The sequence below is a fragment of the Pseudochaenichthys georgianus genome, chromosome 9 (genome assembly GCF_902827115.2).
Source record: "Pseudochaenichthys georgianus chromosome 9, fPseGeo1.2, whole genome shotgun sequence".
Classification (NCBI taxonomy): Eukaryota; Metazoa; Chordata; class Actinopteri; order Perciformes; family Channichthyidae; genus Pseudochaenichthys; species Pseudochaenichthys georgianus.
This window is the reverse complement of record NC_047511.1, coordinates 6,272,239-6,286,900: the sequence shown is the minus strand read 5'-3', so window position 1 is coordinate 6,286,900 and position 14,662 is coordinate 6,272,239. Positions and strand designations below refer to the sequence as shown.

Below are 14,662 nucleotides of genomic sequence, written 5' to 3'. Positions count from 1 at the left end.
CGGCTCCTTATGGGTACTGCAATATTTGAAGGGCTGGAGCATAGACTGGCGTTCCGGTGGTGCTCTCTGTCAGCACTCCTTTCAGATGAGACATATAGGCCTACCACGTGAAGTACGCTTGTGTTGTGTTCATGGAACCTGTCCTTGGCCAGGAAAAACAGGTACTCACTTGTTTAATTATTTTTGCGGTCTAGATTTCTTCTTCTTTTTTGAAGTGAGAAGTTGTCTATCAGTCGGACTGACGGACGGACTCCCCCCCCACCCCCAAAACGAAAACTCTTCGGTTCTCCACGAATTACACAAGTCACCCAAATCAGCGTTAAAAAAGCGGGAGGCGCCGAAAAATCCCCTATTAATGTATTGATTATAGCTCCGGGTCCGTATAGGTCGGGGTCCGGATCCGGACCGCGGTCCGCCTGTTGCCGACCCATGATGTAGGGCCTTGATGATAGATGGATGCTGACGAAAGAAAGTGCACCTTGTTTTTTAACTACAGTATCTACCAGTAATCATAGCTCTGCAACTGAGTCTGGTCTGGTCTTGGGTGTTAGCAAAATCTGAGAACAAATGTTTATGTTTGGGTTAAGAAGTGAAACAAAAACATGAAAAACACAAAAAGTAACAAAGAAAAACTCGTACCATCCTGGATCCCTGGGCTGGTCTTCCTTAAACCTAGAAGCCAAACAAACACTGTTCGAGGCATATGACACTTCCAGACTAACCTAAACTCTCACTCACTCTGAACTGTGCAAGGGCAGAACAAAATGGAACAGGGCCCTTCTCCAACTATTGCCATTACTGCAAGCTGAAGCGACCTTTAACACTTACAGTTGGAGTATGTAAACCAGGGATCACCAACTACATTTGTCCAAGGGCCGAAATGTAACCAATAGACACTATCGCGGGCCAGCGATTTTTATATAGCCCATAATTTTATAAATAGTATTCAGATTACTTTTGGAATACTTTCTTTTTCCATAACAAATGGGTATGTTTTGGTGAACAGGAGACACTTATTTTACTGTTTTCATGGCTTATCAAGAACTCAAACACAACATATTGGTGTCATTCTGGACAGCTCCCTCTCATCTGCACCCCACATAAAAAACATCACCCGGACTGCATTCTTTATACTGTCTTAAAACCTTTCCTTGGAATATGTTATGAATTGTAAGGTGTCCTTGGGTGGTTTGAAAGGTGCCCTTAAATAGAATGAATTATCATTATTATTTATTATTATTATTATCTGAAACGATGTAATAACTTTTAAAACTCCAGTCACTTGCCCCATGCATTCAGCAGCAGCAGGCCATTCACTTTGATTTCATCCAGTTATGAAATGTCATAATTTCGACAATAAAGAAATGCTACATAAACGTTATCGTGCACATTTTATCTAACCATCTCCGTTTCTAACTTTCAATACATTTTAAAAGAGATCTCTCTCTCTCATCTGCGTGCGGGGGCGGGGCCTCACAGACACGCTGCATCTCTCTCTCGCTCACACACATGCTGCAACGCTGTGCAGTGTGCACACAGTTCTGCCGGTAATGAATATTACATTTTGTGAGGAAACCTTTCCACCAATAATTCCAATAAGTATTCCAAAATGTATTCACTTCAGGTTTACGAAAGTAACTGTAATCAGATTACTCGTTTTTCAAATGTAACGCCAGCTGAATACAGTTAGCCTACTTGATTTTTGTATTCTGATTACGTAACGCCGTTATGTTTTCCGTTACAACCCAACCCTGCTTCGAGGCTACTGTCCCGCAGCTCCAGCCTCTCTGTTGGACTCTGTAGCAGCGGGGCTACTGCTGTGGTGCAGAGCGCATTAACCAGACTCTTCACAACGAAGGATCACTTCTTCTTCAGGGGAGGGAAGGTTTCGCAGTACGCAGTCTACTGTCCCGCAGCTGCTGCCTCTCTGTTGGACTCCGGTACTGCACCTTACTCACGAGACGTTGTAAACAAAGAAATGGGTGGGGGGCGAATGCAGTAACCACTCTGCTAACGCCACAGTCACCCCCGTCGTGCGGGCCGGATGAGAATGTCTGGCGGGCCGGATGTGGCCCGCGGGCCGCCAGTTGGTGGTCACTGATGTAAACCATACTCCAACCAACTGCAGTGTAATAGACATGCAATCATTTATCCAGCTTGTACCACAGGCTGCAACATCATCATGTAGCTCCAACAGTACCTGCCATGGCCCCCATGTTGACGTTCACTCTCTGTCTGTCTCCCGCGGTCGCAACTTGCCTCAGTATAGTGCCTCGCCTTGGTCTGGTCTTCAAAGCTAAGGTTATTATCTTAAAGTGGACCTATCATGCTATATTTGAAAAATATATTGTAGGGCCATACCTATATAAAACATGTCTGTGACGTTTTTTTTTCAAAATACCAAACAGATCCTGCATTTTAGCCATGCCTCATTTCGCTCCATTTGCTCTTTCCAGCCCTGTTTTTGCAAGGGCTGATTCTGAGGCGTAGCTTTAATGCAAATGAGCTGCAGCTGACCACGCACCCATGCAGGAGAGGGGGAGCGTGCTTTGAGATGGAGCATGATTTGAGATCAGCTGCTGGGCTGTCAGAAGAGGGGGAGGAAAAGAGATCTCCGTTCTCCGTGTTTTATTCTTATATATGATTATATAGTCATTATTCATTTTTTTTAAAGCTCAATAAATAACAAAGACAACCTCTGACCGGCACTTTTCTAATTTTGTCCGGAAGATTTAAACTTTAACGGACATGTTGACCGGCGAAAAAAAATCTAACTGAAACTCTTCTGGTTCCTTTGAAGAGGCGGAGAGGTGGGTGTTTGTCATCTGCTGGTAGAAAACCGGAGAGAATTACAACAGGAGCAAACGCTTGCTTCGGGGAGGGAGAAAAAGAGCCAGAGCGTCCGCAGCGGAGAATAAACAGAAGGGCAACCATGCACGGGATGTCTTCTTCACTGCTTTTGTGGCAGGAGTACAGCGCCACTTACAGGCCTGGCATATGTACTACAGCGTCTCCAGTGCTTTCGAGCAGTCTCGTGTGAATGGACACGTCTCGTGTGAACAACACTATTCCGGGCTGACGTCAGCTCGGATGGAATCTGTATCCGCTCGTTGTAGCCCCGTTTTTAAAAGACTTGGGTACGGAGGAAAAGAGAGAGGGTTGTGTTTTCTGACACTTGGTGAGTTCCCTGGAACACCGGGGACACATATTCATGTATAAAAGACGTACAAAAGGGTATTTTGCATGATAGGTCCACTTTAAGTGTGGCTGGATATAGTAGAGCATATTTCACACCAGGGCACCAGCGAAGTATGCCCTGGACTTCAGTGAAGGGGAGGAAGTGTAGTCCGGGTAGATGTGATAACGCTTGCTGTGTAGAAGATGGGCCCTGCTACAATGGCTTCTGGAACAACGGCAGCTATTTCCTGAGCGTAGTGGCATTTTTTGATTATTGGTGTTGGTGCAAGCCCATCCTCAGACTGCTGAAGACTTATGTTAATTTAGATTGAATTAAGCAAAAACATATGTTGTCTCCAACAGGAAGTACCCCACTATCCGCTCAGAGGAGGAGAGGGACCAGTACAAGGCTGTGTTCAACGACCAGTACGCCGAGTACAAGGAGCTGCATGCTGAGGTGCAGGCCATGGCCAGGAGGTTTGGAGAGATGGACGAGATGATGCACAATCTCCCCTCCAGGCCTTCCAGCCAAATGGTAACGCGCACACACGCGCACACACACGCATACAAACATGTATATATATGTCCAGTAACATTACAATTTTGTTTCAGGAGAAAGAGCGGATCAGTAACATTGTAATGGAGTATCAGAAAAAGAAAGCTGTAAGTACACATCATAAAATGTGATGATCCATCCAACGATCCATCCCCTGTCACTGGGGGCTGTTTATGGTTAAGGTATTTTTGTACAGTTTCAAATTGTAAAGTTTAATTGTCAGTAATATTCCAGTAACAATTAAATTGATGTTCAGGATTTCACATACTCTCTTAACTTCCATTTTGACTTTTAGATCTTTGATGTCTATTGAGGATAAACATAAACCTGTTAACAATGAAGTCAGGACAGAGTTGGTTAAAAATCTGGCTCAGACTCATTAGAAACTTTTGTCCTCAGTATTAAAGTATTCGAGCCAGGTGATTGTTGTCTTGCCAATGCAAACAGGAACTGCTAAAAAGCACATTCACTTTTCCATGTGGTAGTATTGGCTAAAGAAGTCATAGATTGTCAAAGATGTCGCACAGTTAATATTTGTACCTCATCTGATACTAACACTTGGTGCTTTGAAAATATTAGAAAAAGGCATTCACCCTCTTTTTCTTCTATGTCAAATACAGGCAATTCTTTATTGTTTGATTGATTTATATACATGGGCTGACAATGATATACTGAGTGAGGTGCTAAACATATAGAGTATGATGCCTATGAATGGTAGTAGAAAATATCCAGTCAAGAAAAAGAAGTATAGATTAGGGCTGCTCAATTAATCGTATTTTAATCGCAATTACGATTTGGCTTAACAACATTTTTTTCAGTTGAATTATTCTTAAAGTTCAGGGTAATCAACTGTTAAAAACATACTGTTCACATTTTTTTTTCAATAAATGAATGTTTTCAAAGTAAATGGATAATCGTTTTTAATAATCGTGATATCAATTATTGACCCAAATAATCGAGATTATGATTGTTGCCATAATCGAGCAGCCCTATAGATGATGTCCAAGATATACAACACACATTTTTTCAAAAAGGAGAACCTGCAAGACTATTTTATATCCCTGATATAAAGTGAAGTCCATCACAGGCAAAGACAGTTAGACACTTTATTTCTTTGTTTCTCTTTTTCTTTTTAGGATCCAACATATTTGGAAAAAAGAGAGAGGTGTGAGTACTTGAAGAAAAAGCTCTCTCATATCAAACAAAAGATTCAGGAGTATAACAAGGTCATGGACTGGAGCGATAGCAACTAAACACTGAAGTCATGAAGACAACGTGCTCTGTTGCACAACACTGAGGGGACTGAGGTGGGAACGGTGTCTGGACATGGTGAAAAAGCCCTCATTGTGCCCACCTTCTTATCCATGAGCCATTATCACATTAGAACAGGTGGACCTGCAGTCAATGTGTTTTAGAAAGAGTTGTGTACTGCACCAAAAGTGAGACATTCAGTATTCAGAGCGCTGTGATGGACCAGGTGTAACCTACAGTATATACCTGATGTCCATTATATTTACCTACACAGCAACCCAGATGCAGATCACGTTTTTTAATGAAGATTCATGGAAATGCCATTTTGATATCACTTGTGTCTCCAGAACACATCAAAGAGTGGAAGCAGGGGAATCAGCTATAGCCTCTTTAAAGAAAACCACCAAAGCCTCTTTCTTAATGTTGTTAATGTTGATATACACAGTTCATTGTTTGGGCCATAACTCAAGAATTAAATTAAGTGGTATAAAATGGGACGAATATAATCTGTTAAATGACTGGTTGGCGGAGGAATACAATCGCAAGCTGGTGATCATAGCCAAATGCGCAAAGAATTATAGGATCTTCTTATCCGAGTGTGGGTAAGATGAAAATCAAGCACGTTTTGGGGTCTTACAATGGCATAGACACTCTGTAGATAAATCTCATGGGGAAGTTGATTGTTAATGCTGACTCAATGATTGTATAAATCGTAGTATCAGCAGTTTATTTTGTTCAACTGATTAGTTTTGATCACATAGGATAGGATTCTTTATGAACTACATGTGTGACACTGCAGAGGGTTAAGCTGCTTGCCATTATGGTCTGTGTATTCTGTTACTGCTTTTATATTGCATTCATTCTGTCCATTATTCTTCTCTCAAACTGTTAGGCCCAATGTAAACTTTGACTAAAAGCTTGAATGTATGAATGGTCTCTCTACTCTGTACAGTAACTGTTACTGAAATCACCATTTTGAACATAAAAGATGTATTTTTTTATCGTTTTAATCATAACTCTTTGTACATTTATATGTTCGATTGATATGCATAATGTGATTGTTTTGTACCATATAAGTCCTACTGCTTTATGCTAATGAAGTACCTTTAAACAGTGTGTATATCTTTTTCTTTTTGTTTCAGTGCAAACTTCTGCAAAATCTGTCATTCAATGTTTAAGTAGTGGCAGAAGCCATGAATAGGGAGCGCCAAAAAGGGGTACAATAAGAGCATTGTTATATTTTCATAAATTGTGTTTTCATGTATTTCTATAAATCCCTGGGTCTTGCTTTATTTATTTTTTTAAAAGGTAAAAAAAAATTCTATTTACACTTTTAAGGCAGAATATCAATAGAGTACAACCACAGAGCAAATTAACAGATTGTCAGTAGGCATTGGATACTATAATACAGGCATCCTCAAAGTCCGGACTCTGGTCCGGATCCAGACCGAACCACAACTGTCTCTGGACTCGGAGCAAATTATACTTTTCATATGTATTATCTGTATTATCTGTGTTATCTGCGAGACATCGCCAAAAGGCAACGAGTCCAAATTCCCCGCTATGTCCACTGCAAACCGCTCTGCATGTCCGACTGTTCCACTGTCTGTGTGTGTCTGTCAACGTATTGGTCCAATCGCATTCAGCATCCCGTGTGCTCACAGACAGGCCAGTTCTGTCTAATTTATCACAATTATTTTTGACATGAGATCTTCATATCATCCTAGTTTTGTATTTAGTTTCTAGATTTGTAAACAAATCCAGAACCTTTGAAATATGTTATTGAAAAAAGACCAAGAATACTATAAACTGTACCATATGTCCTTCTGTAGTCCATTTGTGGTTTGTCTTGACTCACCCCGGCTGATATATCACAAAATCCACTGTTTAAATTGTTCCCTATATTGCCCCTATGCCCCTGTAAGGTGTCCTTGGGTGTTATGAAAGGCGGCCCCCCAACATAAATGTATTATTATTATTAAGAAGAACAACTTGGTGTGGTGTGGAGGGGATGTAGGAAGCAGGAGCAGGTGGGGAGAGATGGGGCTTCAAGGTTCAAGGTTATTTGTTTTAAATGTGTCTTGCACACAATAAAATAAAATACAGTATACCACAAAACCAATAAGACACACAGTGACACATGGCACACTAACAATCAATCATCGTCCAGCCTCAGCTTTGGTATTCTTTCACAACCATGTTATGGGTTTATTAGACTGAGCAAACATAAACATATGTAGTGATCCCACGGGTTCTTGTTTGCAGACAGCGGCGATTGGAACATCCGTAGGCTGCACAAAAGTCCGGCATAGTCAGGTACTTCTGTAAACACAAAGCCAGCAAATTCCTGTATCATAATGCAAGATGTTTTTAACAAGCCAAACCACTTGGAAGAAATCATGTGTAACTTAAGTTATGTTGAAAAGAAAGAGCAGTTCTGCCTCTCCCACTGGTGGAAAGTTGCTGGGTGAACTTTGTAATACTAGGTCTCACTGACAGCCTCTTGTTATTAGCCAGCTAATAAATACAACCACATACACAAAGAAAAGCTGCAATTTCAACATGTCCAAGCATCCTGTATCATAGCCATGCTAATAATGTTTATAATAAACCAAACCGTTTGTAAATCAGTCAAGATTTCAGCGAGTTAAGAGTATTTTTGTGCAGATCACTCACCTTACAACAGTCAGCTACCATAACGCGAATCAGAGTAACTGTTGACTGTAGCAAGATGGCGGCCAGTCAGCTACCCTGGAAAATCTCCCATGAGCCATCTAGTGTTTATATATATCTATGCCCCCCCCCTCCCCCCCACCAACAGTCTGCGAATCAGAGACACAGTAGGGCGGGCCTTCGTGGAATGCCGGTGGGAAAATGCGTGTCTCGTCTCTTTCAACCTGTCTGAGTCAGAGCGAGAGTTTAAAAAAAAGAAAGTCAGAGCGAGAGTTAACAGCTCATCGCATCTATACTGTAGCTAGTAGCCTGGTTTCACCTACCAGCTGCCACCCCAGTTGGCAGCTTTGTTTTGAAAGAAAAGTGTGGCTCATCGGACATTTATGAGAGAAAGTCTCTAATGTCCGAGTGCAAGTGAATGCAGCACAAGACGCACGTATTGTAACCCCTCACCCGGCCCTGGCGCGAGCGTGGAAATATGATTGGCGGCGATTTCATTTGAACGGGACGGCGCAAAACGAGAAGCATTCGGACCCAAGCACTGAAGGAATGAGGTATTTGCGGTCTACACTGACAGAGAAGAGACTGTCAGTTTGGCTGTACTCAGCATTGAATCAAAACGCACTAAAGCTGTTGATCTTAATCAGTCTGTGAGGCGTTTTGCAACAAGATGGTAATCGCCGCATTCAGCTGTAATAGACATGTCAACTTGATGCTCTGCTCATGGATGAGCATACAAAACTGTTACGATGATGACCTTACGTGTGTAAATATATATTTTTCTGTGTGGGGGTCTTCCCCCAAAAAACTGTTTTAAGTCCTGAGAAAGTCAAATAAGACGGTGTGTAAAACTACACTGCCCAGCCAAAAAAAAGTAACCTCTTTGATTTAACTAGGCCAGTAGGTAAGGACTTTCCACTGGATAATAACTGAAGTATAAAGAATGCATGACTGAAGTGATGGAGACCATGTTGAAGGCAAACAAAAAGAGGAAATAACAGGTCAAATCAAGCAAATCCCCCTCTCAGATTCCACAGCAACCAGAAGAACATAAATACTGGCTGGTGATTTGATTCATCAGCTTTGTGAGGGAATACAAAACGCACAGTGCATTTCCTTAGCTGTGGGTGAGTCCACTGACACCGCTGACAATGTTCAGTTGCTGGTGTTTGTGAGTTTTTATGATGAGGCAAAGGGGGAGTTTGTTGAAGATGTGTAGGGCCTGACGAACCTCAGTGGACACACAAGGGGGCAAGACATTTATAAAGCAATAATGGGAATGCTGAATGAAAGAGGGTGCAGCTGCCTTTATTCATAACTGCAGCTCTGACACTGCGACTCTGAGGGTCAAGCACAGACACAATAACAATGAAAACTGCTGCATACAGATTATTTTTGTTTTTGCAACCTCGTGTTAAGAATCTTGTTGCAATTGTTTAAAAGTTTGAATGACCGTAATAAACGGACCTTTGTCTTATTGAAACATTTTTTTGGACCTTTAAGATTTGTATTTGAGTACCCCTGCTATAATACCTAAGCAGTTTTAATTGCAGTGCAGGTAACTGAATCACTTAGTAAGAAATGTCCCAGCTCTAAAGAGCTCAACAAATGAAAGGACACTGAACACACTTTTAAATATAGAATGACCTGGATGCACTGGACTGCATGCCATTTCTAGCTTTATGGATACATGCCATGTCTGCATCCACAATTTCCTCACTTGCTTCTTTAATGAACAGTCCGTGAACTCACCATGATAGAATGGCTTTCTAATGTGGCTCTGCCCTTTTCCTGTAGATTAGCTAGACATACCTTTCTGCCTCAGGTTATATTAGGCTTGTTTGAGATGAGCGAGACCGACGCAGACCTGCGCAATTGCGACCGCCGTCTTGCTAGTGCGTTGCATGATGGTTAGTCATTTTGTCCGGACTTTCTCTGGAGGCTCGACTGCATGAGACGTTGAAATCTTTGCTGTGATTTGTGATTCGTCCCCATTTAGGACCAATCACAGCGTCACACTCTGCCGCCTATTCTGATTTGTTATTGTGCTTTCTGTAGACTCCCATTTCTGTTTGAATTACAAAATGGACATCAGAAATTGGCTTAAAAGGTCTAAGGATTTATTAAAAACGAAATAGCGATGAAAGAACTGCAGCCGATGCAGCTGCTGGCGACCCTGCACATGCCGTTGCAGCAGGGCACGCCTTAATGTTCACAAGCTTGACCTCGGCAAACCCCGGGGCTGAGTTAGCGATGATCTTGGGGTTAATAAAACCCAACCAGGTGAAACTGGATCGTTATCCAGGGAGATTGTTTTCAGGAAAGAAGCGCACTTTTGCCGCTGCATGGACAACAACAGACCATGGCTTGAATATTTCGTTAAAAGCAGACGCAGCCTTTTGTTTCCCCTGTAGACAGTTTTAAAGTAAATATGTTCTTCATCTGATGCGGCTTTTACTGTCAAAGGTTTTTGCGACTGGAAACACGCATCACAGACTGATAAAGGACTGCTAAGACATGCCGCATCAAAAGAACACATTTCATGTGAGAGTTTGTGGAGAGAGAGACAGATACGCGAGGAAACAAATAAGGAAATGAGTACTTTGGTGCAGATCAGCTGCACGGAACCGTTATTACGTCAACTGTCGTTGATATATAGCTTTTTTAGCTGTCAACCAACTCCCTCTCAGAGGTGACTCGGTTCACTCCACAGCATGTCCGAGTGCAGTGCATAGGAACATAAACCATGCCCAAGGCGGGCTGAACAGTTTCATCGTCTCCGTCTCTACTATTTCTCTCCGAGTGCAACGATGAGGAAGCTGCCGTCCTTAACCTGTGTGCCTTGCTCGTGATTTACCAGTGTTTGTGCTGCCACGCACACAATGTTTCAAAGTGGTTTCTATGTTGCCCTTTATTTGTGTATGTATTTGCGATAACATGTGCGTCTTTACGCAATGCTGTTGGCCTTGCCTGTTTGATATTGTGCCGCAGGCCCGCAGCACATGACGGTGTTGTGTGCCCCTCCCATGAAAATCATATGCCCTCCCTTTAGATTTGTTCTGGCGCCGGGTCTGGTTTTGTGTCAGTTTAACTTTTACGTCGCCACTTTTCATTCACATTTTTCATCATTGTTCCACAATGTTTATCATCATGAAATTAATATCTATATATTTTATACTATACTTGCACTGCTTACCGTTTTCATACTTTATATAGGCCTATCTTTTTTTTTTTATAAATCTTTTATTAGTTTTCGCACAGATATCAAACAGACATTTTATTTTTTGTCAAATACTGTGTTTTCCTAGTACAGTTGACAAATAAACACGAACCCCCATTATCCCCGCAATCTCATTCACACAACATACAAGGGGGGGGGCAAGGAAATACAAACACATAAATAAATAAAGGGTGAATATTAAATAGTATTGCAAAGAAAAAGGGGGGGGGTGCTCTGCTGAGAATTACGTATTGGGTTCTTCACCAATAGTAAGGGTGTCAATGTGGTCCAGAAAAGGCTGCCAGGTTAGATTTAGATAGAATAGGACTGCTTAGTGGGACGATCTATCAAGCTCTATATCCTGGACCAGATTAAAGTAATCTCCAATTATAATGTGATGCTCATTGAGATTAGGCATAGGATTAGGTATAAAGTAAATAATTTGGATACAAATGTGTCAATCATCCCAATTCGGAGCATATAGCGAGGCCAGGACACAGGAGTATTTTGTAATTTGCCAGATACTATAACGTACCGGCCGTTCTGATCAGATATAGTAGTGTTTAGTTCAAAGGCAATATCCCTGTGTATAATGATAGCTGCCCCTCTAGCCCTCTTGGACGGAAAACCTTGAATGAAACAAGTGACCCAATCCATGGCCTCTTGACGCGGGAAATTTCCGCCGTACGGAGGTGTGTCTCTTGTAAAAAGCAGATGTCTCCTCTAAGGTGTTGCAAATGTGAAAGACCTTGTTGGCTTTAGTGATACTTTCATCTCTTTAACGTTCCAGGATATAAACCGGATATTTCTACCACTCACTGACATCGTCCTTTAAATTGGAAAGGGGGGGGGGGGGAGACAGACAGACAGACAGACAGACAGACAGACAGACAGACACAACACCACACACACAACACACACACACACACACCACACACACACACACACACACACACAACACCCACACACACACACACACACACACACACACACCAGTCCCATTGGGAACATCAAACATGTGTATCTCCTTGGATACAAACCGTTACTGACGTGGGTCAGTCCTATCCTTCCCTTACTTAACCTCCGTTCCCTCTACATTGAACAGTGAACAAATTCCCCATAAAAAACCCCTGAGTTAGCTGCCATAACCGACATCAACCTGGCAGAATAATACAAAGTATCTGAGCACAACCAGCTAATCACAAAGTAAACAGTGAGACTGACATTCAACTTTAAAGTGCTATATTTAGAAACAGTGACCAGTCTACATAAAAATTCGTAGAGTAACATGACTAGTTGCCGTACAGTTCAGCGTAGCAATAGTGGCAGTCCGGGCTATGCTAACGAGCAGCTAAGTTAGACCATTCAGTAATGTGGCAAGTTAGCAGATGGGCCGACCCATAGCTACAGTGTTTTATAGCAGTGCATGCTACCTCTGTTTAGCGGCAAGATACTTCTTAGCTTCCTCGACAAAAGACAGCCGGAACTTTGTCTCCATTCTCCGCCGTAATCATCAGTTTATACAGCTGCGCCATCACCTCGCGTTACAGAGCTCGCTACATCACAACCTCGGGAATATAATCTTCGTAGAAGGCAATCGGTTTTCTCTCGTACCGTAGATCGCTCTCATTTTCCGGGCTTCACGGATTACTCTTTCCTTGGTCTGGAAGTTGTGGAATCGGATGATGACAGGCCTCGGTCTTTCCCAGGCTTTTGGCTTTGCGGCGAACGACCTGTGAGCCCGGACCAGTTCAGGAGAAGTAGGCAGGATTTGGTCACCCAGAAGCTGGGGTAGTAGGTCGGAGAAGAAGGCGGTTGGTCGCGGGCAGAGATGGGGTCGTTACTAAAAACATTTTATATATTACATAATACTTTGAAAAAAATAATATAATTACACTACTTCATTACTCTCTACATAAAGTAAACTTGTTACTTTAACTCGTTACGTTTACTCGCCGAGCACGTACGAACTGCGCATGCGTGAGTGGCAATAACTCTGCGGTTAGCGCCACCATGCTAACATCGCTAGTGGCGACGTTCTCCCATAGGCATAGAGTCTTTCTTGACTGTTTTGCGGGCTTTGGTGGCATGTGTCTCCTTAAGGTATAAAGTTGCTCAGTTGTTATGTATCGACTAGCGTAAGTATGAAGTGAGTAACGAGGTTTTCTACATAATAAAAAAGTTGGAAGCGAGGGAGTGGAGGAAAACACGGCTACTCCTCACTCTTCCAAGGCCTGTAAGGTTTAGTACTACACGCTACCGCAGCTGTGCACATATTACAGGTACTGAGAGAACGAAATGCAGTTTAGCTTCTAACCAGGTGCAACAAGCAGTGAAGTGGAAAGTAATGTACACAATCTACAGAATAACATATAGAATGAATGTGAATGATGAATAAACAGTGGGGTATGAAACACTAGATATCAGCCTGTGAGCAGAGAACAGTGTGTATGAATATGCTAAGATATATAAAGTATGAAAACGGTAAGCAGTATAGATAAAATATATAGATATAATTTCATCATGATAAACATTGTGGAACAATGATAAAAATGGGAATGGATGTGGCGACGTAAAACTGACACAAAACAACAACAAACTTTTGCCAGCCAATTGGAGAGCTTCATCAGCAGCACGTGGTAAAAACCACCAATGAGCGCTCAGCTCGCGATACCAGCGAGCCGTTTCCCATCAAGCATTTCGCTTCCGCAGCTCGTGGAGAGCAACTGCGCCAACTCGCCTCGCCTCGCTCTCAAGGCTGCGGGCGTCTTTGTCCCGCGAGATTCAAAGTCTCATGTGGGCGAGCCTCCAGAGCAAGTCGGACAAAAATGACTAACCATCATGCAACGCACTAGCAAGACGTTGATCGCAACTGCGCAGGTCTGCGCAGGTCTTGCTTGTCTCAAACAAGCCTACTGTGTTCAGGGCCGCCCCTCCCCCAGGCCAATCACGCAGGCTGCATGGGGCCCCGCCTTGCGCGGGGCCCCGCCTTGCGCAGGGGGCTCCGCCCAGAGGGCCTCAGCTGCTGTGCGCAGTTCTCCGCGCACCCCCGCTGACACGCTAGATTGAGTGACAAGGGGACCACGTCTGTAACCCAACACGTTGCAATGAATCGACATCTGACCAATCACGACTTTGATACGGCTACTAGTGCAGGTGAAGAGATGTCGGTGAAAAGACAGTTTCAGTCTGGCGCAAGCAAGAGGAAAAACAAATAAAACATGAAGAAACAGAGCATCACTCGAAGGAGGGTTATTGTATGAGTCAAATGTACAACTTGCGAATGTTGTATAAGTCAAATTGCCAATTGTCATATTGTCATCAGCTGCAATTCACGACATGAAGAAGGCAGTCTCTGCAAGCATATAAGCTAATGGAGATGCAGTTATTTCCAGCATTCTTTATTTACCATTCATTCAAGTATGTGATGCCTGTTATCTGCTAATGCACAGGAGGAAGGGTGATACACTGTCTGTCTAGTTGGCTTACATACAGTTAAAGTTTACAACCTAAAAAAACATGGAGCATTTTTTCCCTTTTATTCATTTTGATGTCATTTGCACATTTCATGGTGATGCTCAGCCTCTCCCCTTAACTCCTAACAGTCATCATCATGTCAACAACAACACAGAGAAATACTGGATAGAAATGTGTGGTAGTTGTTGATAGTTTTAGTTTAGTTAGTTTTGTCATTTATAAGAACATGTCAGAAACAAAAAAATATAACATAATATATATATATATATTCTCTTTTTTTTCACTCAGATTAATAATTATAACAAAGT

The 14,662-nt window shown here is 42.4% G+C and overlaps 1 pseudogene; it reads left to right on the top strand.

Annotated features, from left to right (window-relative positions):
- Nucleotides 1-14,662, top strand: part of LOC117452013 (uncharacterized) — a 69,107-nt pseudogene that overhangs the window by 17,884 nt on the left and 36,561 nt on the right.